At 36.9% G+C, this 23806-nt stretch overlaps 3 pseudogenes; all 3 read left to right on the top strand.

Annotated features, from left to right (window-relative positions):
- The first annotated feature begins 2420 nt into the window (after positions 1-2420).
- Positions 2421-6231, top strand: LOC135365295 (olfactory receptor 2T8-like; annotated as a pseudogene).
- A 7527-nt stretch (positions 6232-13758) lies between these two features.
- LOC135365294 (olfactory receptor 2AJ1-like) lies at positions 13759-14720 on the top strand (annotated as a pseudogene).
- A 434-nt stretch (positions 14721-15154) lies between these two features.
- On the top strand, positions 15155-20366 carry LOC135365293 (akirin-1-like; annotated as a pseudogene).
- The last annotated feature ends 3440 nt before the right edge of the window (positions 20367-23806 follow it).

Raw genomic sequence — 23806 nt, 5'->3', positions numbered from 1 at the left:
ATGGTCACAGTTTCAAACAATTTATGTATCAAAACTAGTAGTTTTATCGGAATAATATACAGATGACTTATTGTGAGAAAATCAATCTCTGCAATCCAGCCCATTAACAAGAAATGAATAATAACTTATAAGCATCCCAAATATATGTAATATAAAACGTAAACATCAACGCAAAAATGACATAACAGAATTTTTTACCTGTGTAGTTTAAATAGGCTGAGGAATATATTTGCAAAGTATATAAACAAAAATTTAGGACAATGTACATAAATAACAAAATGCAAAGAAATTACTTAAATCTTTAAGAAAAATTCAAACAATCTAATAAAATATGAATATAAGGGTTTTAAAATTTAAAATCAATTAGCCAACATCTTCAGATGTAGAGATCAGTAATTCATCAGTTGCATATAACAGCCAGTGCTCATCATATCATGTGCCCTCCTTAATGCCCATCACCCAATTACCCCATCCCCCGACCCACCTCTCCTCCAGCAACTGTCAGTTTCTCTCCCATAGTTAGTCTCTCATTGTTTGTCTTCCTCTCTGATTTCTTCCCGTTCTGTTATTCCATCCCGTCCCCTATGATCCTCTGCACTGTTTCTTATATTCCACAAATGAATGAAACCATATGATAATTGTCTTTCTCTGATTAAAGTATTTCATTTAGCATAGCACATTCCAGTTCCATCCATGCCGATGTAAATGGTAAGTACACATCTTTTCCAATGGCTGAGTAATATTCTATTGTTTATATATATCACATCGTCTTTATCCATTCATCCATCAATGGACATCTCGACTATTTCCATAGTTTGATTATTGTCGACACTGTTACTATAAACATTGGGGTGCAGGTGCCCCTTCGGATCACTACATTTGCGTGTTTGGGGTAAATACCTAGTATCACAATTGCTGGGTTGTAGGGAAGCTCTCTTTTTAACTTCTTGAGGAACCTCTATACTGTTTTCCAGAGTGGCTGCACCAGCTTGCATTTTCACCAACACTGTAAGAGGTTTCCCCTTTCATTACATCCTCGCCAACATTTGTTATTTCCTCACTTGTTAATTTTAGCCATTCTGACTGGTGTAAGGTGGTATTTCACTGTGGTTTTGATTTCTATTTCCCTGATGACAAGTGATGTGGAACATTTTTTCATGTGTCTGTTGGCCATTTGTATGTCTCCTTTGGAGAAATGTCTGCTCATGTCTTCTGCCCAGTTCTTGACTGGACTCCTTGTTTTCTGGGTGTTGAGAGTGGTAAGTTCCTTCTACAACTTGTATACGAGACCCTTATCTGACATATCATTTGCAAATATCTTCTACCATTCTGTAGGTTGCCTTTTAGTTTTGTGGACTCTTACCTTTGTTGTGCAAAAGATTTTTATTTTGAAGAAGTCCCAATAGTTCATTTTTGCTTTCCCTTCTCCTGCTTTTGGAGACATGTCTTGAAAGAAGTTGCTGCAGCCGAGGTCAAAGAGGTTGCTGCCCGTGTTCTCCTCTCGGATTTTGATGGATTCCTGTCTCACATTTAGCTCTTTCATCCATTTTTAATTTATCTTTATGTATGGTATAAGAAAATGCTCCCATTTCATTCCTCTGCATGGGGATGTCCAATTTTCCCAACACCATTTGTTGAAGAGACTGTCTTTTTCCCATTATATATCGGTTCTTGCTTTGTGAAGGTTAGTTGACTATAGAGTTGAGGATCCATTTCTGGGCTCTCTATTCTGTTCCACTGATCTATGAGTCTGTTTTTGTTTCAGAACCATACTGTTCTGCTGATTACAGCTTTGTAATATAGCTTGAATCAGGTATTGTGATGCCACCACCTTTCATTTTCTTTTTCAACATTCCTCTGGCTATTTGGGGTCTTTACCAGTTCCATCCAAAATCTAGGATTAATTATTCCAGCTCCGTGAAAAGTGTTGGTGGTATTTTCAAAAGGAATCCATTGAATGTGTAGACTGCTCTGGGTAGCATAGACTTTTTAACAACGCATATTCTTCCAACCCATGAGCATGGGAAGTTTTTCCATTTCTTTGTGTCTTCCTCATTTCTTTCATAAGTATTTTGTAGTTTTTAGAGTACAGATCCTTTACCTCTTTGGCTAGGTTTATTCCTAGTTATCTTGTGGTTTTTGGTGCAATTGTACATTGCATCAATTCCATAATTTCTCTTTCTTCAGTCTCGTTATTAGTATATAGAAATGAAAATGATTTGTTTGTGTTGATTTTATATCCTGCCACATTGCTGAATTCCTGTATGGGTTCTAGCAATTTTGGGGTGGAGTCTTTGGGGTCTTCCACATAAAATATCATGTCATCTGCTAAGAGTGAGAGTTTGACTTCTTCTTTTCCAATTTGAATTCCTTTTATTTCTTTTTGTTTTCTGATTGCTGAGGCTTGGACTTCTAGTACTATGGAGAGCAACAGCGGTGAGAGTGGGCATCCCTGCCATGTTCCCAACTTTAGGGGTAAGGCTCTCAGTTTTTCCCCATTGAGAATAATATTTGCTGTGGGCTTTTGGCATATAGCTTTTGTGATATGGTGGCATGTTCCCTCTATCCCTACCCTGTGGAGAGTTTTAATCAAGAAAGGATGCTGTATTTTTCAAATGCTTTTTCTGCATTACTTGAAAGGATCATAGGGTTCTTATCTTTTCTTTTGTTAATGTGATATATCATGTTTCTTGATTTGCAAATGTTGAACCACCCTTGCAACCCAGGAATAAATCCCACTTGATCATGGTGAATAATCCTTTTAAGATCTTGTTGGATCCTATTGGCTAGTATCTTGATGAGTATTTTGGCATCCATGCTCGTGAGGGATATTAGTCTGTATTTCTCCTTGTTGTTGGGGTTTCTGCCTGGTTTTGGGATCAAGATAATGCTGGCCTCATAGAGTAAGTTTGCAAGTTTTCCTTCCATTTCTATTTTTGGAATCATCTTCAGAAGAAGAGATATAAGTTCTTCTTTAAATGTTTGGTAGAATTCCCCTGCAAGCCATCTAGCCCTGGACTCTTGTTTGTTGGGAGATTTTTAATTACTGCTTCAATTTCTTTGCTGCTTTTGGGTCTGTTCAGGTTTTCTCTTTCCTTCTGTTTTAGTGTTGGTAGTTTATATGTTTTTAGGAATGCATCCATTCCTTCCAGATTGCCTAATTTGTTGGCATATAGCTGCTTGTATATGTTCTTATAATTATTTGTATTTCCTTGGTGTTGGTTGTGATCCCTCTGAACAGTGAGTTTGCAGAATTAATCCAAAAGTTTAAAAGAGTTTCTGCTCAGTACCATTAATAAACTTGAAATTTAAACAAAATTAATTTTCACCTTTTTGTGATTGACTCTAATTATTGCCCCTAAAATAACTAATAGTATCCCATGGAAGAACTGAAACAAAAATCAACAGTTGTTGAGAGTTATAAAGTTATGGATTCAGTTATCTCAGAGCCAAAATGTACTACCATTATTTTATTTACTAAAGTCTTGCTGCATGCATGAGGCCATAAATTATATTAACAGAAAATTAGAAATATCCTACTCATTAATATGTTATGCTATACATAAATTGTGTAATAAAATGGAGCAGTTAACTAATAACTTACTAAACTCATAAGCTTATTATAATGTCTTATTTATAGCTATTTTGATGAAAAGAACCTCTATATCATTTAGTGATATAATGGTTAGTGGTCATATATGCTAGACACTGAAAACAGTGCTAATATTTACAAAAGATACTTCCCACTTAAATTTTTTGCCCTGCTTACCAATTAATTTACATAAAAACGAAATAAGGAGTCGATATTGTATAGATTATGAATAAATCCCAAACATAATCATCTTGGTAATCATTAATCTATTGCTGTCTTTGAAAGAGTGAATTTGTAAGGAAAAGACAAATGTCACATAAATATAAAAGAGAAAGTCATTTGCATGTACATCTAATTCTACTACCATAGATACTTATAGATAAGAAAAATTAAAGTTTGAGGCTTTAGGGAAAAGACAATTAATCCCTATAATTAAAGGAGATGTTTCCTATTTTATTCACAGGTGATGCTGTACTTCAAAGTAATTTGGGGCAAAAACTTATTTGAACATGTCTTAATTAACCATTTAGATCATTAACCAACTAACCAGATAATTAAAATGTAATCAATTTGCTAATTAATTTAATCTGTTAATAAATAAATTTATCTCCTATCTTTAAAGATGTGTGATTACTGGTAACAAAGTGTTTAAGGCTGCAAATTAAAACATTTTTTTATGTTCCCTAGGTTTATATTCATTTATGAAATTTATTTTTACAATGCACACATTTAATTAAAATCAGCATTCTGTGAGTACATATTAGGTATAAAAATTAATTGTTGCAAGGTCTCTAAACTGAGACAAATTCCCTGTAATCACAAGTACACACCATGATGACATGGCCCATATGGTGATAGGTGCTCCAGAGCAGTATCTGTGGTAGCTGGGAGCCTGGTATATTGAAACCATATGCTGAATGCACATGTAAAATAGAGAAATATACCCATTTTGTGTACCTCACCTGCAATCTGAGTTATAGTAGTTTTACATTTAGTTTTGTGTATTTTTGATATTAAAACAATTCCTCATGGCACTGAAGGAAATCTTGAGAAACTACTTTGAGCATATGAGAAACATGGAAAAGTCATAATTAAGAGATATATCACATCAATATGGACTAAAATGTGGGACTATGAGGCTCTTTCAACACAGAAGTACACAAACTTTAGAAAACAGGAATTTCGTAATATTTCCTAACATCATGAGTAAATTATGTGAGGCATACTAACAAGACATAGAGAAATAATAGAAATGTAATGTGTACTGCGATAGATACTTGCTATGCAACTATCTTAGGGTTAAAAAATACTGTGTAATAACAGCAGAGCAGTGTGATAGGATGCTAAGGCAAATATCCTGTCACAAAGTGAAAGATTAAAGATGTAATTATTCCTCCAAGTCTCATTTTTCTTTCTATGTCATTTGACCACCTCTTCTTAAGTAAATGCCTAAACTTAGCTCCAAGCAACTCTCATTCCTTGTCTTCCAGGTATGAATGGAACCATGGAAGATGCAAATGACACCACACAGTATACTTAATTCTTTTAGGGGTCTTTAACTGCACTCAGACCCATCTGTTCCTCTTTTCAATGGTGCTCATGGTCTTCCTCATCTCCCTGATGGGCAATGCCCTTATGATTGTGCTCAACCACGAGGACCCCAGCGGCACACACCCATGTACTTCCTGCTTAGCCAGCTCTCCCTCATGGAGATGATGCTGGTCTCCACCATAGTCCCCCAAATGGCAACCAACTACCTGCTGGGCACCAGGTCCATCTCTCCTGCTGGCTGTGGAGCCCGGAGTTTACTGTTTCCCATGATTTTCCTCATCTCCCTGATGGGCAGTGCCCTCATGATTGTGCTCATCCATGAGGACCCCAGCGGCACACACCCATGTACTTCCTGCTTAGCCAGCTCTCCCTTGTGGACATGATGCTGGTCTCCACCATAGTCCCCCAGATGGCAACCAACTACCTAATGGGCACCAAGTCCATCTCTCCTGCTGGCTGTGGAGCCCAGAGTTTACTGTTTCCCATGCTGGGAGAGAGTGAGTGCTTCCTCTTAGCAGCCATGGCCTATGACCGCTAGGTGGCCATACGTCACCCCCTGCACTACCCCATCCTCATGAATCAGAAGCTCTGCTTGCACGTGACCACAGGCTCCTGGTTTCCGGGAGGGGTGGATGGGCTGATGCAGCCTGGTGCCATTCTCGAGAAATCACCCACTTCTTTTGTGAAGCACCCACACTCACGCACCTTGCCTGTACCCACACTACCTTTTTAAAGTTTTTCACGTATGTGTGTTGCCTCCTGATGCTCTTGATCCCTCTGTCTCTCCTTTTGGCTTCCTACAGTCTCACTTGGCTGCTGGGCTCCGCATGCGGTCCACTGTAGCTCAGAAGAAAGCGTTTGTCACCTGCTCCTCTCACCTGGCTGTGGTGGGGCTCTTCTGTGGCCCTCTCCTACTCATCTACGTGTGGCCCAAATCCTACCGCTCAGTGGCCCATGACAAGGTGGTCTCTGCTTCTTACACCATCTTCACACCTGTGTTGAACCCCCTTATCTACAGTGTGAGGAACAAAGACGTCAAGGGGGCTTTGAGAAAATGGCTAGAGAAACATTTTCTGGGACGTCTATAGCGAGAGGAATTGGATAAACTGGCAGCAGCCAAACGGGATCCATTATGAAATTTGTTATATCAATATATTTTGTTCTCACTTGGCCAGTTTTCACTATTGAAAAATATATTTATTTTATACTTAGTACATTAAAATTTACATTTGTCGTGATTCCATACATCCTTATGGTATTTTTGTTCTGGACTTTGGACCTCAGCAATAAGAGTAAATGACTGAGGCACTGTAAGTAAAAGATATGCTAGACATTGATAAAATAAAGGAGATTTTCAACTTTTAATGTGCATGGGCCCTGCTCATTGGATCTCAAGGAAACCAAACTTTAACCATTACCAGAGTCAGCAAATTCAATTTCTGACCTTGGCACCAATTGTACATCTGAGTCATTTATAAATAACCTAAAATGGAGCATATTCCAAGCATATGGCTAAGTGTAGAACCTCCCTGGTTCCCATGAGACTGAAGTCAGACAGTCCTGCAGATAAACTAAGTCCTAAGTTTACAGTCCTAAGATAAGGTCTATAACTTTCTGAAATACCTTTCACCTAATGATTTGAACATTTCATGTTTTATGTCCTTAGTAAAGACGGTATCCCAGGAAGTTGTCCTAACCTGGGCTGGAAAAAACAAAACCAAAAACAGAACAAAAACTAAAAAAAAAACCCCTTTCTTTTAGAGATTCTAAAAAGTTTGTTCATTTTGTGTCAACAACACCAACTCTGTGTGTGTGTGTGCAATTTTGAGGATGGATTATTTAAAGAGTGAATAATTTATTTGAAAAAAGCAATGTATAGCTCAGTTTTATATAATTTTGATAAAATAAATTTCAAATAAAGTTAAATGAATATGAAAAATATATAAAAATCTTGTAGGAAATATTGTCATAATTTTTGCTAGAAGAGGATTTTCTGAGGGTATATGTGAGTTAAAAATCATTATGTACAAGGTAAGCAGATTGACCTGTGTACATTTAAATATGTAGCAATCATTGGCTGGCTTAATCAGTAAAATATATGACTGTTGATCTCAAGGTCATGAGTTCAAGACCCATAATGGACATACAACTTACTTAAAAAAACATACAGTAATCATGAAGAGTGGAAGTGAACATCTCTCTCTGAAAATAAGTAACACTAATTAAAAAATAATTCACACATGATAGAATTAACCACATAAATCAACACAGACAATAGATTTATTCATAATAGTAATTAAGATAAAAAAAGTCCCTTTTCCCACAGATTAAAATAAATATTTTCTATTGACTTATATAGATAAGAAATCATCTTTGTTCCCAATGAATGTCCTAGGGCTGAAGGCTTCATCTTTGTGTTTCAATAAGGGACATAAATCGAATGGCTTGGGAGAAGTCTTATAATCTTTCTGCAACTGTTGAGTTGCAAGTTTTAGGATAATTAATTTTCAAAAAAAATTTTTTTTGTCTTTTTTTTAAATTTTATTTTATTATGTTAGTCACCATACAATACATCATTAGTTTTTGTTGTGGCGATCCACAATTCACTGTTTTTGTGTAACACCCAGTGCTCCATGCAGTACATGCCCTCCTTGATACCCATCACCGGGCTAACCCATCCCCCCACCCCTTCCCCTCTAAAACCCTCGGTTTGTTTCTCAGAGTCCATAGTCTCTAATGGTTCATCTCCCTCTGATTTCACCCCCTTCATTTTTCCCTTGCTCCTAATAATGTCCTCCATGCTATTCCTTATGTTCCACAAATAAGTGAAACCATATGATAATTGACTTTCCCTGCTTGACTTATTTCACTTAGCATAATCTCCTCCAGTCCCATCCATGTTGATGTAAAAGTTGGGCATTCATCCTTTCTGATGGCTGAGTAATATTCCATTGTGTATATGGACCACGTCTTCTTTATCCATTCATCTGTTGAAGGGCATCTCGGCTCTTTCCACAGTTTGGCTATTGCGGACATTGCTGTTATGAACATTGGTGTGCATATGGACCTTCTTTTCACTACATCTGTGTCTTTGGGGTAAATACCCACTAGTGCAATTGCTGGGTCTTAGGGTAGCTCTAGTTTTAAATTTTTGAGGCACCTCCACACTGTTTTCTAAAGTGGCTGTACCAACTTGCATTCCCACCAACAGTGTGAGAGGATTCCCCTTTCTTCAGAGTATAGGGAAAGAGGGAACATTCCTCAAGTTCATAAAATCCATCTATGAAAAGCCCACAGCGAATATGATCCTCAATGGGGAAAAGCTGAGAGCCTTTCCCTTAAGATCAAGAACACATCAAGGGTGCCCACTCTCACCACTATTGTTCAACATAGTACTAGAAGTCCTAGCAACAGCAATCAGACAACAAAAAGAAATAAAAGGTATTCAAATTGGCAAAGAAGAAGTCAAGCTCTCTTTTTCGCAGATGACATGATACTTTATGTGGAAAACCCAGAAGACTCCACCCCCAAATTACTAGAACTCATCCAGCGATTCAGTAATGTGGCAGGATACAAAAAAAATTTTTAAAAAGAAGGACCTATACCCTACATATTTTGATTCTAAGGAAGTGGCACATTTAAAATGAAGAATATCAAATTTAAATGGTCTCTTGCCAAAATTCTTAAAATATGAATTTTAACATCTGAATGAACTACTGAGTCTATTTCTGTAGTTATCTCACATCATCTCAAACAAAAGAACATATCTATATATATTCAAGGTTTTTTTTTTTTTTAAAAGTGCTGTTCCATATTGATAAGTACAAGATTTTGTCCCAAAGAGAATGCCAGGTCCTTGAAACTGAAATGTTAGAATAAAATTCTTTGTTCCATCATCATTCTCTCAATTAAAATTAACAAATTAAATTACTGGAGAATGATATGCCAACTATGACAGCACACATCAGTCTCAAACATAATTCATTCTAAAAGAATACAGTGTAAAAATAGATACCCAATTCCAGGCCATGTAAAATTATATGCTTTAGGCTGCAATCATTTGAAAATTATTTGTGGTAGTGTAGCTGAATTACTCACATATTGGAATATATGAGTTCATGAAACAGTTTATGCAGATAAGTTGTTATAGATGTATATATATGCATTTATATTTATATATAAAGTATATATAACTTATCTTGGAGATGAATCTCCAGATCCCACTTGAGATGCCCCAACTGACACAAAAATGAGGTGTCTGTCAAATTTCGCCTAACAAGCTTTAGGAGGAAAATAACTTAGTATTGTTATTTTGAACCACTGCCATTTGCACTTCTTGCTATACAACAATATTAACTACAGCATATTTTCATTCCTGGAAGAGGCATGGACCCCAAACTAATACTTTGGCTCAGGTCATGACCTCAGGGTCCTGGGATCAAGCCCCACACTGGGCTCCCTGCTCCGCAAAGAGTCTGCTTCTCCCTCTCCCACTCCCCGTGCTTGTGTTCCCTCTCTCACTGTGTCTCTCTGTCAAATAAATAAAAATCTTAAAAAAAAAAATAAAGAAAGAAAGAAATGCAATCAAGAATACAAATGCAATAGAAAACATCAGTAAACTAACAGCTGGTTTTGAAAAGATAAATTTTTTGTTGTTGTTAGATACACAAGGACAAAAATCAAATAAACAAAATTAAAAATGAAAGAGGAGACATAGCAACAGATAATACAAAGTTACAAGGAATCATAAGAAACTTCTATTAAGAGTTACTCTACAAAAATTTGTTAACAGAAAAAGAAAAAAAAAATTCCTAGAAATATCCAACCTACAAAGATTGAATCATAAAGAAATAAAAAATCTAAATGAAGAAAGAACAGGAAGACTGAAACAGTAATCAAAGAAGAGCAGGGAACACTTGCAAATAATCTTACCAATCTTACCAGGGAACTGTTACTGTTAAACCAAGGCCAGAAAATGACACCACAAAAACAAAACTACAGACAAATATCCCTAATGAAGATAGTTGCAAAAAAGCCTCAATTAAATACTAGCAAACCCAATTCAAGAGCACATTAAAAAGAATCATACACAATGACCAAGTGGGATTTATCCCTGGGATATAAACATGATTCAACATATACAAATCAGTAAACACGATAAACCATATATTTAACAAAATGATATAAAAATCATATGATCATCTCAATAGGTGCAGGAAAAAACATCTGATAAAATGCAACATATTGTCTTGATAAAAACTCTCCACACATTAGTTATAGAAAAAAAAACCACATAATAAATCAATACTAAAAATGCTGAAAACTTTGTTTCTCTAAGATCAGAAACAACACAAGAATGATCATCTTAAAATTTCTATTCCATATAGTACTGAGAGTTCTAGCCAGAACAATTAAGCAAGGAAAAAATAAAAGATATTCAAAGTAGCATTATCTTTTAGTATAAATATAAGCATGTATATCAGACTTAATATTCCCAGGATTTCTACATTAAACACCTCAAGATAAATATTACTCAGGAAGTAATGATCTATTATTTTTGTCTTTCATCTTACAGTCAAAATTTTAATATAAAGATGTAATGTAGGAACATATAAATAATTGAATAGATGTGTAGTCTTACTAATTTTATTGAATAGTTTCCTTCTATTTAAATGTAATTTCCCTTCTGTTTAAATTTAAGGAGATATTCTGAATGTTTTATTCATGTCCTGAGAGATGTGACAGAAAAATGAAAAGAGTATTTTTCAAACTAGTTAAGTCAAATTAGTGCTGCATAATGAATTTTCAAAATCTTGACAAATGTAAAGGGTAAAAAATATTTGAGCATATTGCATTCACTAGGTAAACTGCATGGAAGCCTTTCTTTTACCTGGGAGGCAAGTTTGGGATATGACTGTGTTTATAGCTAAAGACTTGGTATCTAATGATGACAGCATCTTCTATAATTAGTCTCCAAACTTCTAGAGGTTAGGATGGTGTAAACTGCATGTTACATCTCTTTACTTACATTTAGTATTATTAGACAGAGAATATTTAATGTCACATAGAGAGAAAGAGACTATAACTTTATAAGGGTAGTGCAGATTTGGAAGATTTTACAGGATATGTAACATTTGTCTTCCCAATTTTAAACATAGTGTTAGGAAGCTCACCATTAGAGTATACCTCTTCGGATTCAAGAACAGATTTCATTCAACATTCTGGATGGCATAGAAGGTATCATTTTATCTATCATTCTAGCATCATGGAAGGATATTCCAGATGCCTGATTGACCAGTTAGGCAAAGATTCTTAAAAGATGGTTGTACACCTGGGGGGCTTAGTTGGTTAAGCACTGGACTCGATCTCAGCTCAGCTCTTGAACTTCAGGTGCCCCATGGAAGTGGAAAGAAAGTAGCAGAACCTAGAAGATGAAATAGTTGTTGAATTTATTATGGAGTACTTCTAATATCTGAAGACAAAATGTAGACAAAATATTCTTGTAGAGGCAGCACGAACTCTTTAAAAATGTAAATATAATTGATATATTGTGGATAACTTTGGATATCAGAGTCCATAGTCAAAAATACCTTGAACAAACATTTACTGAGAACCTACAATAGGCCAGGGACTACTATGTGATGGGGTTCTGCAGAAAATAGACATTACATATACTTTTGTTTTCTTTTTTTTTTTTTAAGATTTATTTATTTTAGAGAAAGAGAGACAGGGAAAGGGAGGGAAAGTGTTAAGCAGACTCTGTACCTGTGTGCACAGCCTGACCTGGGGCTTGATCTCATGACCCTGATATGACAACCTGAGGCAAAACCAAGAGGTGGGCATTTAACTGACTGTGTCTCTCAGATGCCCCCACACTTCTCAACACTAAAATCGAGTATGGATTTTTAATGAGAATGAGCATAACAATTGAAATCATTAATGGAAAATGGAAAACCAGAATGACAAAATTATTTTTGGCAGTGAGAAAAAGTCAACAACTTTGGATAATGATATATTGAATTTGAGTTGTCAATAATATTCATTGATTTTTTTTATTCATAGATTTTAAAGACTAACTTATGATCCACCAGTTCATGGAAGGCATCGATGCCCTTAAATCTCAATCCATGTCCTTACCGAATTTTACTGAGCTGTTGGTCAAACCAGTCAAAACAGCAAGACCTACTTAAACATGTATATATCTGCAACGTCATTCAAAGGTTAATCTTTTCATATACCTAACGTTATAGCAAAACAGTGGTCACATTCCAGGCCATCAAAATAGAGTGTAGAGGTTTATTTCATAATGAAGAATCTCAATAATCACTACAATAAAACAGAAAAATACATATTATTTATATTTTATCAGGGACATATTTGTACATTTGCTTCCCAAAGGGAAAACCAAAACACATTCCATTCAAACTTAAAAGAGATTTTTGTTGTTTTTAAGATTCATGGTGCTTGAACTTACAACCCTGAGATCAAGAGTCACATGCTCTACTGACTAAGCCAGACAGGAACCCCAAACTTATGAATAGTTCTTGAAGAAGGCAAATAACTTGTTTTATATGTTATTTATTTTTCATGATTTGCAGCAGTGTTTCCTTAAATTCTCGCTGTGTGTATAAGTATGTATGCATGTATATCTATTTATTGAGGGATAGATCATACATAGTGAATTTGTGCACATATAGTAAAGGGAACACTTAAGTCACTACCCACATCTAAACAATTTCATTATTTAGGAAACAATATGATTCTCTATATAAAGAATTAATGAAATATAATTCAATTTTGAGGAGTTAATAAAACTGGCCAAATTAAAATATATTCTCATTTTAACTGAATAAAATTTTCATTTTTTACATTTAAATGCTGATATTTACAAATTACAGATTAAATTATAAATACAGATTAAGCTAGTTTTTATAGTATATCATTATTTATTATTTTAGAAAGATGTATAAATAATACATTTCATTTTCTTTAAGCTTTATCCAAATAAAAAATGAGACAGAAAATTGAGTTCCATATGCTATTCATTTATTCAGGTATAAAGGATATTATTGAGCAACTACTATATACCAGGCATTGTGTAGCCATTGAGTTTATACAGAGGGCAAAACAACGATTTCACATTGGGAAGTTTAAGTTCTGATGAGTTAGAATGACCATAAAAAATAAATGAAGTTCATAAGTTTATTGAATATGTAAAAGATGAAAAGTGATTTGAAAAATACATCAAAGGACAGCACAGTAAGGAGAAATAGGCAAGTCGGGGGTTACTGAGATTTTAAGTACACTGTTCAGGGTAGGTCTCATTTAAAAAGTGACCTTTGACAAAAGATTGAAGTGCATTTAAGAATACGGAATTAAGACTACATGGAGCTAACAGCTTTCTCAATAGACCAATATCATCAGTTGATTCAAACAAATAAATGGCCATGTTGTAAACCAAGCCCACTTCCAAAGCTGGTTGAGAGTCTGTTGACTTGAACTGCAAAATCTGCATCACTCTCATTTTATTATGCTTCTAAATGTAAATGAGTTTGAGATTTACGCCACTGCATTTTAGCTCTATTTTTTTCTATTTTAGGAAAAGAGTGGAGTTCATGATGCGGCATGAGAATCACAGTTTCACCAGTGATTTCATTCTTTTAGGACTCTTTTCTTCTTCTCAATCAAGTCTAGTTTTCATCTCCTTTATATTCATCATTTTTATTATGACTATAACAGAAAACACAATCATGATCCTCCTTAACCTCAGGGACTCAAGACTCCATACTCCAATGTATTTCCTGCTCAGCCATCTGTCTTTCATGGACATCTTGCATATTTCCAACATTGTTCCCAAAATGGTCACTGACTTTGTGTCAGGCAGCAGAACTATTTCATTCACAGGTTGTGGCTTCCAGATATTTCTATGCCTCACCCTCCTGGGTGGTGAGTGTCTTCTCCTGGCGGCAATGTCTTATGATCACTATGTAGCCATCTGTCACCCACTGCACTATCCCATTCTTATGAATGACTATGTCCGCATTCTCATGGCTAGAGGGTACTGGATTGTTGGGACCGTCAACTTCATAGTCCACACAGCTTATGCACTCCAGTTTCCCTTCTGTGACCCAAGAGCCATTGATCACTTTTTATGTGAAGTCCCTGCCATGTTGAAGTTGTCCTGTGTGGACACAACACTCTATGAATGAGGAGTTTATGTAAGTGGCTTAATTTTTCTCCTTGTCCCTTCCTCCCTAATCCTTGCTTCTTATGTCCAAATTCTCCTTACTGTTCTTCAAATGAAATCATCAGAAGCACGGAAAAAGTCTTTTTCTACCTGTTCCTTCCACATGATTGTGGTCACAATGTACTATGGGCCATTTATTTTCACATACATGAGACCCAAATCATACCACACTCCGGGCCAGGACAAATATTTGGCAATATTCTATACCATCCTCACACCCACACTGAACCCTATCATCTACAGTTTTAGGAATAAAGAGATGTTCTGAAGGCAATGAAAAATATGCTCAAAGTCACTTTCTCCATTAAAGATAGTAATAAAAATGCTTGAAGCATGTGTTTTCTATATCAATATTCAATGCTTAGAGACTATCCATTAGTCATATCTTTAGAAAGAAAATCAAAGTTTCTATCCATCAAGAGTGGAAAGTGGATTTTTCCAAACCTCCAATGAAAATAAAAAAAACTTTTACAGGTATTTGTTTTATAAATACATACATCCAGAAATGTACTGTTCCCTCCCATGAAAAATTCTAAGAACTTATAAAAATTGACTTTTATAATACAATCACGTTATATGGGATCTATCCATATAACTTTTGTATTTCATGAAACAGTAAAATTATAATTCCAAGGTTACAAGCAGTTATCAAAAATTCATAAAAAAATTATAGGCAAAAAGGGTGCAGGTGTTCAAGAGGTAAAAATTCTAGTTATATGATACATAAGTTAAAAATAAGTAAGTCCTGTGATGTAATGTAGAGCATGGTGACTGTAGTTAACAATGGTCTGTTGTATATAAGAAAGTGGCTGAGAGTGTAGGTTTTAGTAGTTCTCATCATAACAAAATGAATTGTAGCTCTGGGTGGTGACAGATGATAACTAAACTTATTTTGGTAATTATTTTATAATATATAGATATATCAAATTTTTATGCAGTACACCTAAGAACAGTAGAATTATATCAATTATACCTCAATAAAACAGAAACATAAACCAATGTATTTTAGTATTTAATAAATCATATATTATTATGTATTTTAATATACTAATACATTATGTAACTTATTTGATATACTCAATGCATTAAATATTATTTAGTAAGAATAACATTTATTAAGAGTTATTTAAGAACTAACATTCAGTTTCTATTAATATGAGTTCTAAATCATGAAAACACTTCCATTTGAAATCCACAATCCCTGTTTTCTTGCACAATGATGTAAACAAATATTGCATGCAAGAACCTCCATACATCAATTGCATCCCTGTCCTGGTACCCCTGGATCTTTTTTGTATTGTGAATGTCTGAGTGAGAGGGCTACACCTCTGTATAGAGAAAGTGAGGTAGAGGGGCCAAAAACAATCTAGCAGGCACAAGCAATTTCTGTTTTTGCTCCCTTTCAAACTTAATTGAGAGGGAATTTGGGAAACAAAATGTCAGAACTACATTAAATCACAAACCAGCACAACGACATGCATCACTCTGCCCTCATCTGGAAGTTTCGAAAAACAAAACAAAACTTTTCGGAACTCCACTTGAAATATCCATTGTTCATTGAATAGTTTGTTTTGAAACCTTTGTTACTGAAGTGAGAAATATATATACATACACTTACATATATACATTAGTTGTGGTACAATGAAAGTACTCATCCTTTCTAGAAGCAAACACAACATATTTAATGTGTGTATTAAAATTGTTTCTTGTTTTAGGTACACATATAGAGTTACATTTTGTAACATTTTTAGCATTTTATCCTAAAAATTAGTGCAAAGAAAAAAAATATTTTTTAAGACTTTGTTATTAATTGCCTTATAGAAGTAGTTGCTACCATGTTAGAGGCATAGATATTTACAATTGTTAGATCTTCATGTTGGATAGACCCGTTAAGTAGGATAGAGTGCCCTTCCTCATCTCTTATAATCTTTGGTTTAAAATCTAATTTGTCTGATATAAGGATTGCCACCCCAGCTTTCTTTTGGTGTCCATTAGCATTGGAAATGGTTTTCCACCCCCTCACTTTTGATCTCGGGGTCTCTTTGGGTCTAAAATGAGTCTCTTGCAGACAGCATATAGATGGGTCTTGTTTTTTAATCCAATCTGATAGCCTATGTCTTTTGATTGGGGCATTTAGCCCATTTACATTCAGGGTAACTACTGAAAGATATGAATTTAGTGCCATTGTATTGCCTGTAAGGTGACTGTTACCGTATATTGTCTGTGTTCCTTTCTGGTCTATGTTGCTTTTAGGCTCTCTCTTTGCTTAGAGGACCCCTTTCAAGATTTCTTTAGGGCTGGTTTTGCGTTTGCAAATTCCTTTAGTTTTTCTTTGTCCTAGAAGCTTTTTATCTCTCCTTCAATTTTCAATGACAGCCTACCTGGATAGAGTATTCTTGGCTGCATATTTTTCTCATTTAGTGCTCTGAATATATCATGCCAGTCCTTTCTGGCCTGCCAGGTCTCTGTGGATAGGTCTGTTGCCAATCTAATGTTTCTACCATTGTAAGTTACAGACCTCTTGTCCCAAGCTGCCTTCAGGATTTTCTCTTTGTCTTTGAGACTCATAAGTTTTACTATTAGATGTTGGAGTGTTGACCTATTTTTATTGATTTTGAAGGGGGTTCTCTGTGCCCTCCTGGATTTTGATGCCTGTTTCCTTCCCCAAATTAGGGAAGTTCTCTGCTGTAATTTGCTCCAATATACCTTCTGCCCCTCTCCCTCTTTGTTCTTCTTCTGGGATCCCAATTATTCTAATATTGTTTCGTCTTATGGTATCACTTATCTCTCGAATTCTGCCCTCGTGATCCAGTAGTTGGTTATCTCTCTTTTTCTCAGCTTCTTTATTTTCCAACATTTGGTCTTCTATATCACTAATTTTTTCTTCTGCCTCATTTATCCTAGCAGTTAGAGCTCCATTTTTGATTGCACCTGATTAATAGCCTTTTTGATTTCAACTTGGTTAGATTTTAGTTCTTTTATTTCTCCAGAAAGGGTTTCTCTAATATCTCCCATGCTTTTTTCAAACCCAGCTAGTATCTTTAAAATCATGATTCTGAACTCTAGGTCTAACATCGTACTAATGTCCGTATTGAGTAGGTGATTTTTTTCATCTTGTCATTTTGTGCAGAGCACAATAGATGAATGAGAGAACAAAATGCTAAGAGGGTAACAATGACCCCAGAAACATATACACTAAACAAATCAGAAAAGACCTGAAACTGGGGGAAAAGAAAGGGAAATAAAAAAAGAAAAAGATTAAAAAGATTAAAAAAAAACAGGATATGATCAAATATGATCAGGCTGGTTCATACGTCAGTGCCACACACTAGATTTTGGGTGTATTTTGGTCTGTTAGGAGAAACTGCCTCCCACAAGTTTAAAGAAAGAAAAACTTACATATGTACAAAAATAAGGTTAAATACGATGAAGGGATGGAATATGACTGGAAAGATGAAAATTATAAAAGAATTGATAAGTTGTTTGAAAAAAGAAAGAAGAGGAATAAAGAAAAAACAGGAGGGTGAGAATGTGATCAGGAAGGAGACTAGAACAAAGCCATATACTAGAGATACAAAAAATAACGTTAAACTACTATGAAGGGATAGAATATGACTCTTACATGAAAAATATTTTTTTTTAAAAGGGAATGATAAGTTGTTGGTTGAAAAAGGGAAAAAGAAAAATTTAAAAAAAAAAAGCAAAAAAAAAAAAAAAAGAAAATTAAAAATATTCACTTTGAAAGACCAAAGAATCATGGGAAAAAAAGCCATGAAATCCATGTGCTGTATTCCCCTAGTGCTGGAGATCTGCCATTCTCATTGATTGGTAAACTTGGTCATGGCTGGCTGATTTTTTTTTTTTAAGATTTTATTTATTTATTTGACAGAGAGAGACACAGTGAGAGAGGGAACACAAGCAGGCGGAGTGGGAGAGGGAGAAGCAGGCTTCCGGAGGAGCAGGGAACCTGATGCGGGACCCTGGGATCATGACCTGAGCCGAAGGCAAACGCCTAACGACTGAGCCACCCAGGTGCCCCTCGGCTGGCTGTTCTTGCTGATCTTTTGGTGAAGGGTCCTGTTGCCGAGGTTCTCAAATGTCTTTTCCCAAGGAGTAATTACCCTGCCCTTGCTGGGGGCAGCACTAAGTAATCTGCTTGGGTTTGCTCTCAGGAGCTTTTGTTCCCTGCAAGCTTTCTGTACAGCTTTGGAGGCAGAGAGTGAAAATGGCACCCTCCCAATCTCCGCCCCAGAGGAGCCAAGAACTCGGGGCCCCACTCCTCAGTGAGCCCCCAGAAAAAAGCAGTCAATCACTCCCATCTCCCCAGTTTCTGGCTGCACCCCGTGATCACTCGGCCTGTGACGGAGCATTTCTATCTCTGGCACACGATCCCGTGTGGATTCTCTGAACCCAGCAGGTTCCTGAGGTGGCTCCTGTGCCACTCCTCCCAGGGGAGGAAGGGGAATTTCCCCGGATCTGCCACTTGTTGGGTCCCTGCTGGAGGAGCAGTGGCCCGACTGTGCCCCGGATCACAGTTTATGGCAACCCTGAGCTGAGCGCTGACTCCTCAGCTCTGTCTCTGCAGCCGGCTTCCCCGCTCCACTACCTGGGAGCTTGGCCGCACTCAGGAACCCCTGGTCTTTCTGTGACTCCAAGGGTCTTGAGACCACACTGTCCCACAAGGGTTCCACCCCCCGCTTAGCCACTGGAGCAACGTCCCTCAGTGGAGCCGACTTCTCAAAGTTCCAATTTTGTGCTCGGCTCCTCTATCACTTGCCAGAAACGGCTGACGGAGGCCCCCTCCCCCACCGTCTGTCTTCCCAAATATCACCTCGGATTCACTTCTCCACACGTCCTACCTTCCAGAAAGTGGTCGCTTTTCTGTTCAGAGAGTTGCTGCTATTCTTCTCTTCGATATCTTGTTGAGTTCGTAGATGTTCAAAATGGTTTGATCCCTATCTAGCTTAATTCCTAGGACCAGACAAAATTTAGATCTCCTACTCCTCCGCCATCTTGCTCCTCCCCTAAAATCTATCTTATTTGGTGAATGGTTTATTATGGGACTCAGTCTGTTTTCTTAAATAAGTTATTTTCTTCATTGTTGATTTCAAGTGTTGTTTGTATATTTAGAACACAATTGTTTTTCACATGTATCTTTTGGAAAGAGATCCTTTTTTTCAAGATTTTCTGAGTCTGGAGCTTGCTGTTTATTTTTGAGTTTTTCCTTTCAGAGATCATAAGATTTTCATTTTAATAAATTGCAGCTTATCGATTTTTTTTTTTTTTTTTACAAATAGCGCATGCCTCGGGATTGGAGCCGGCCTGGCTTGTGAGCTCCACTGAGGAGCCGGAGGTGGGGCTGCAGTTACCTCCACGTCTGCCCCTGGTCCCTGGCCCCTGAGGCACGGTGTGTGGGGCGACATTGAAACAGCCCAGGGAGTTCAAGGCCGGGCTGTGGAGTCCTGGTCCCCAAAGTGGTGGAGCTGCACCCCTCTGCCCGGCCCCACTCCGGGTCAGGCCCCCCGGACACAGAGACGCCACCGCTTCTCCAGAGCAGACCCCACCACCGACTCTGCAGCACCCCACCCTGCCCCACAACAATCCATGCCTTCCAACACTAGAACAAACTTTTCAGAACATAAGACAAGAATATAGTCCTTATCAGAGGTGGAGACATTTAGAAGCTGTTCTGAATCAGAGTGAAGCTTGTACTTTGGAAAGTCAGCCTCATTCCTCAGCACTCACAGCCCCTAGTTCTCCAGGTTCCTCCACGATGAAGAAGGACCAGCCCTCTTTTCCCCTCCAACAAGTCAGAATAATATGTGAGCATCTTTTAAAGACTATGAACATAAAATTCGGGAGGAGTATGAGCAAATCCTCAATACCAAACTAGCAGAATATGAACCTCTTGTGAAATGCACACATGATCAGATTATGTGACGATATGGGACAAGGACAACAAGCTATGTGTCCTGAAGCTTTCTTGCATATGTGGGTACCAGGTTTGACCTCAAGAGATGGCTGCTGTACAGTTTTTGCAACTCGTGTGTTACCACATTTTAGCTCCAACTTGGCATCCTGTGAACATGTAAACGTTTCTTCAGCTGCATTTCATACAACTTGGAAGACCTTTAAATTTTCTGGTTGCCACAAACATATCGTTTTTTCTGCTCATCCAATAAACAGCCGTGCCCTACTGTGATAGATTTTCCAAACAAAAATACCTGGAGCAGCAGTTTAGCAAAATATGCCCTCAGTGGCACTCAACAAATGGGGTATCCCAAGCACGGTTCTGTAAGAAGTGTGTGTGACTGTGTGTCTATATGTTTGTGTGTGTGTGAGGAATTAGGACAAACTGGAGACGGGCCGTTTGACACATGGACTCTGCCTAGCCATGTTGAAAAATACTTTGATTCCAAGCCTTCAAATACCCATGTGGAGTCTGTGCTCACCTCATTCACATAGAGAGCTCCTGGACACAGAACCGCTAAAAAGAAAAGGTCTCCCTGCAGCAGGAGCATCAGGGTTTGCTTGGGAGCATGACACAGGTGAGCGTGGGGCTGGGTCAGCCCCTGGTGGCACTGCTACTTGGGAGGAGCCCCTCTGCCTTTGTATCAGTTATTAAAAACAGAATTTGGACCCTTTGGTCAGGCTCCCCCAAATTCTTCTGAGAAGTGAGCATGTTCAACTGCTTGAGCTTTGTTTTGGCAACCCCCTGCCCAAAGTTGCTTTCGGACTGTTCTTCACCTTGTTTCCAAGGCTGTGCAACAGAAAGTAGCCTCTGTTCTGAGGAGGTGGAAGTTAAGTATACATTTATTATTTACTGTGACTTGTTCAGGACCCTATTTTACAAAATACCTCGTTTCCTTTATTATTGTTTCTGGAAAGGAAAGTTCTATTAAAATTGTCCTAGTTTGAATAGAGAACAGTTTTATTAATTAGGGCTTATGGTTTAGGAAAATGGTCCAGTTTCATTCTTCTGCCATCATGCAATCCAGTTGTCCCAACATCATTTGTGGAAGAGACTGTCTTCTTTTTCCACCAGATTTTTTTTTCCCACGATGTGTTGAAGATTGGTCCAGGGTCCATTTCTTGGTTCTCTATTCTGTCCCATTAATCTATGTGTCTGTTTAAGCACCAGTACAATACTATCTCAATGACTACAGCTTTGTAATAGAGCTTAAAATCTGGAAACCTAATTCTTCCAGTTTTGTTTTTCTCTTTCAGAATTATTTTGGCTGTCAGACTCTTTTGTGGTTCTATACAAATTTTAGGATTACTTGTTCTAGTTCTGTGAAAAATGCTGCTCATTTTTGAAAGGGACTGCAGTGAATGTGTAGATTGGTAATGGTAGTATAGACATTTTAACAATATTCTTCCAATCCATTAGCATGGAGTGGTTTTCCATTTCTTTTTGTCCTCTTCAATTTCTTGAAGTGTTCTATAGTTTTCAGTGTAGAAATCTCTACCTCTTTGGTTAGGTTTATTCCTAGGTATCTTGGGTTTGGTGCTATTGTAAATGAGGCTGATTCCTTGATTTCTCTTTCTGCTGCTTCATTACTGGAAATGCAACAGATTTCTGTATATTGGTTTTATATCCTGCAGCACTGCTGAACATATTTATCAGCCCAGCAATTTGATGGTAGGGCCTTTTAAGTTTTATACATAGACTATCATGTCATCTGCATATACTGAAAGTTGAACATGTTTCTTGCCAATTTGGATGTTTTGTATTATGTTTTGTAATTTTCTTTTTGTTGCCTGATTGTTAAGTCTAGGATCTCCAGTACAATGTTAAATAATATTGGTGACAGTGGACTTCCCTGTCTTATTCCTGACTGTAATGGAAAAGCTCTCAGTTTTCCCATTCTGGGGATGATATTGGCCATGGGTCTTTATATATGGCTTTTGCTGTGTTGACTTTTGTTCCATCTATCCCAACTTTGTTGAAGCCTTTTACATAGAATGGATGCTCTACTTTTTCAAATGTTTTGTTTTGTTTTGTTTTGTTTTCTGCACCTACTGAAAGGATCATATGGTTCTTACCCTTTCTTTTATTAATTTGCTGTATCACTTTGATAGATTTCTGAATATTGACCACCCTTGCAGCCCAGGAATAAGTCTCACTTGCTCATGGTGAATAATTCTTTTAATGGACTGTTGGGTTTGATTTGCTAGTATCTTATTGAGAATATCTGCATGCATAGTCATCAGGGGTAATGACCTGTTCTTTTTTTAGTTTAGTCTATTAGTTTTGGTGTCAGGGTAATGCTGCACTCATAGAATGAATTTGGAAGTTTTCCTTCCGTGTCTACTTTTTGGAACAGTTTGAGAAGAATAAGGTATTAACTTATTCTATAAATGTCTGGTAGAATTCCCCTAGGAAGCCATTTGGCCCTTGACTTTTGTTTTTTGGGACATTTCTGATTACTGAATCAACTTCTTTGTGGGTTTAGGATTGTTCAAATTGCCTATTTCTTCCTCTTTCAGTCTTCATAGTATGCATGTTTCTAAGAATTTATTCATTTCTTCCAGGTTGACCAGTTTGTTGGCATATAAATGTTCATAACATTCTCTTAAAATTGTTTGTGTTTCTGTGGTGGTGTTTGTGATCTCTCCTCTTTCATTCATGATTTTGGTTATTTGATTCCTTTCTCTTTCATTTTGAGAATTCTGCCTTGGTGTTTATCTGTTTTATTAATTCTTTGAAAGAACCAGCTTAGTTTCATGATCTGTTCTACTATTTTCTTTTCTTCTTCTATATATCATATATCTGTGATCCAAACCTTTCCCTTCTTCTGCTTGCTATAGGCTTTATGTGCTGTTCCTTTTCTATGTCCTTTAGATATAAGTTTAGGTTGTGAATTTGAGGAGATGGAGGAATTTAACACAAGAGAAAGGAGGTAGTACTCGTAGCCACAGATTTAGTCAATACAGATATAACATATCTGAACTAGAACTCTAAACCAAGATTATAAAAATACTAGCTGGATTTGAAAAAAGCATAGAAGACGCAAGAGAATCCCTGACTGTAGACATAAAATTCTAAAATCTAGTCAGGCCGAAAATAAAAATGCTATTACTGAGATGCAGTCTCATGTGCAGGCCATAAAAATGAGGATGAATGAAACAGAAGAGGAAATCAGTGATACAGAAGACAAAGTTATGGAAAATAAGGAAGCTGAACATGCATACTATCACGACTGAAATAGGAAAGACAACTATTAGATCATGAAGGTAGACATAGGGAACTCAGCAACTCCATAAGTGAAATAATATCTGTATTGAAGGAGTCCCAGAAGAGGAGTAGGCAAAGGGGGCAGAAGGTTTATTCGAACAAATTAAAGTTCAGAACTTCCTTAAAGCAAGAAAAGAAACAGGCATTCAAGCCTAGAGGCACAGAGAACTCCCCTCAA

This window comes from Mirounga angustirostris, unplaced genomic scaffold (genome assembly GCF_029215605.1).
Source record: "Mirounga angustirostris isolate CCGP_5_RB_7025 unplaced genomic scaffold, mMirAng1.0.hap1 SCAF_7, whole genome shotgun sequence".
Taxonomy (NCBI): Eukaryota; Metazoa; Chordata; class Mammalia; order Carnivora; family Phocidae; genus Mirounga; species Mirounga angustirostris.
Note: the sequence above shows the minus strand (reverse complement) of the source record. Positions and strands in the feature narration are given on the sequence as shown.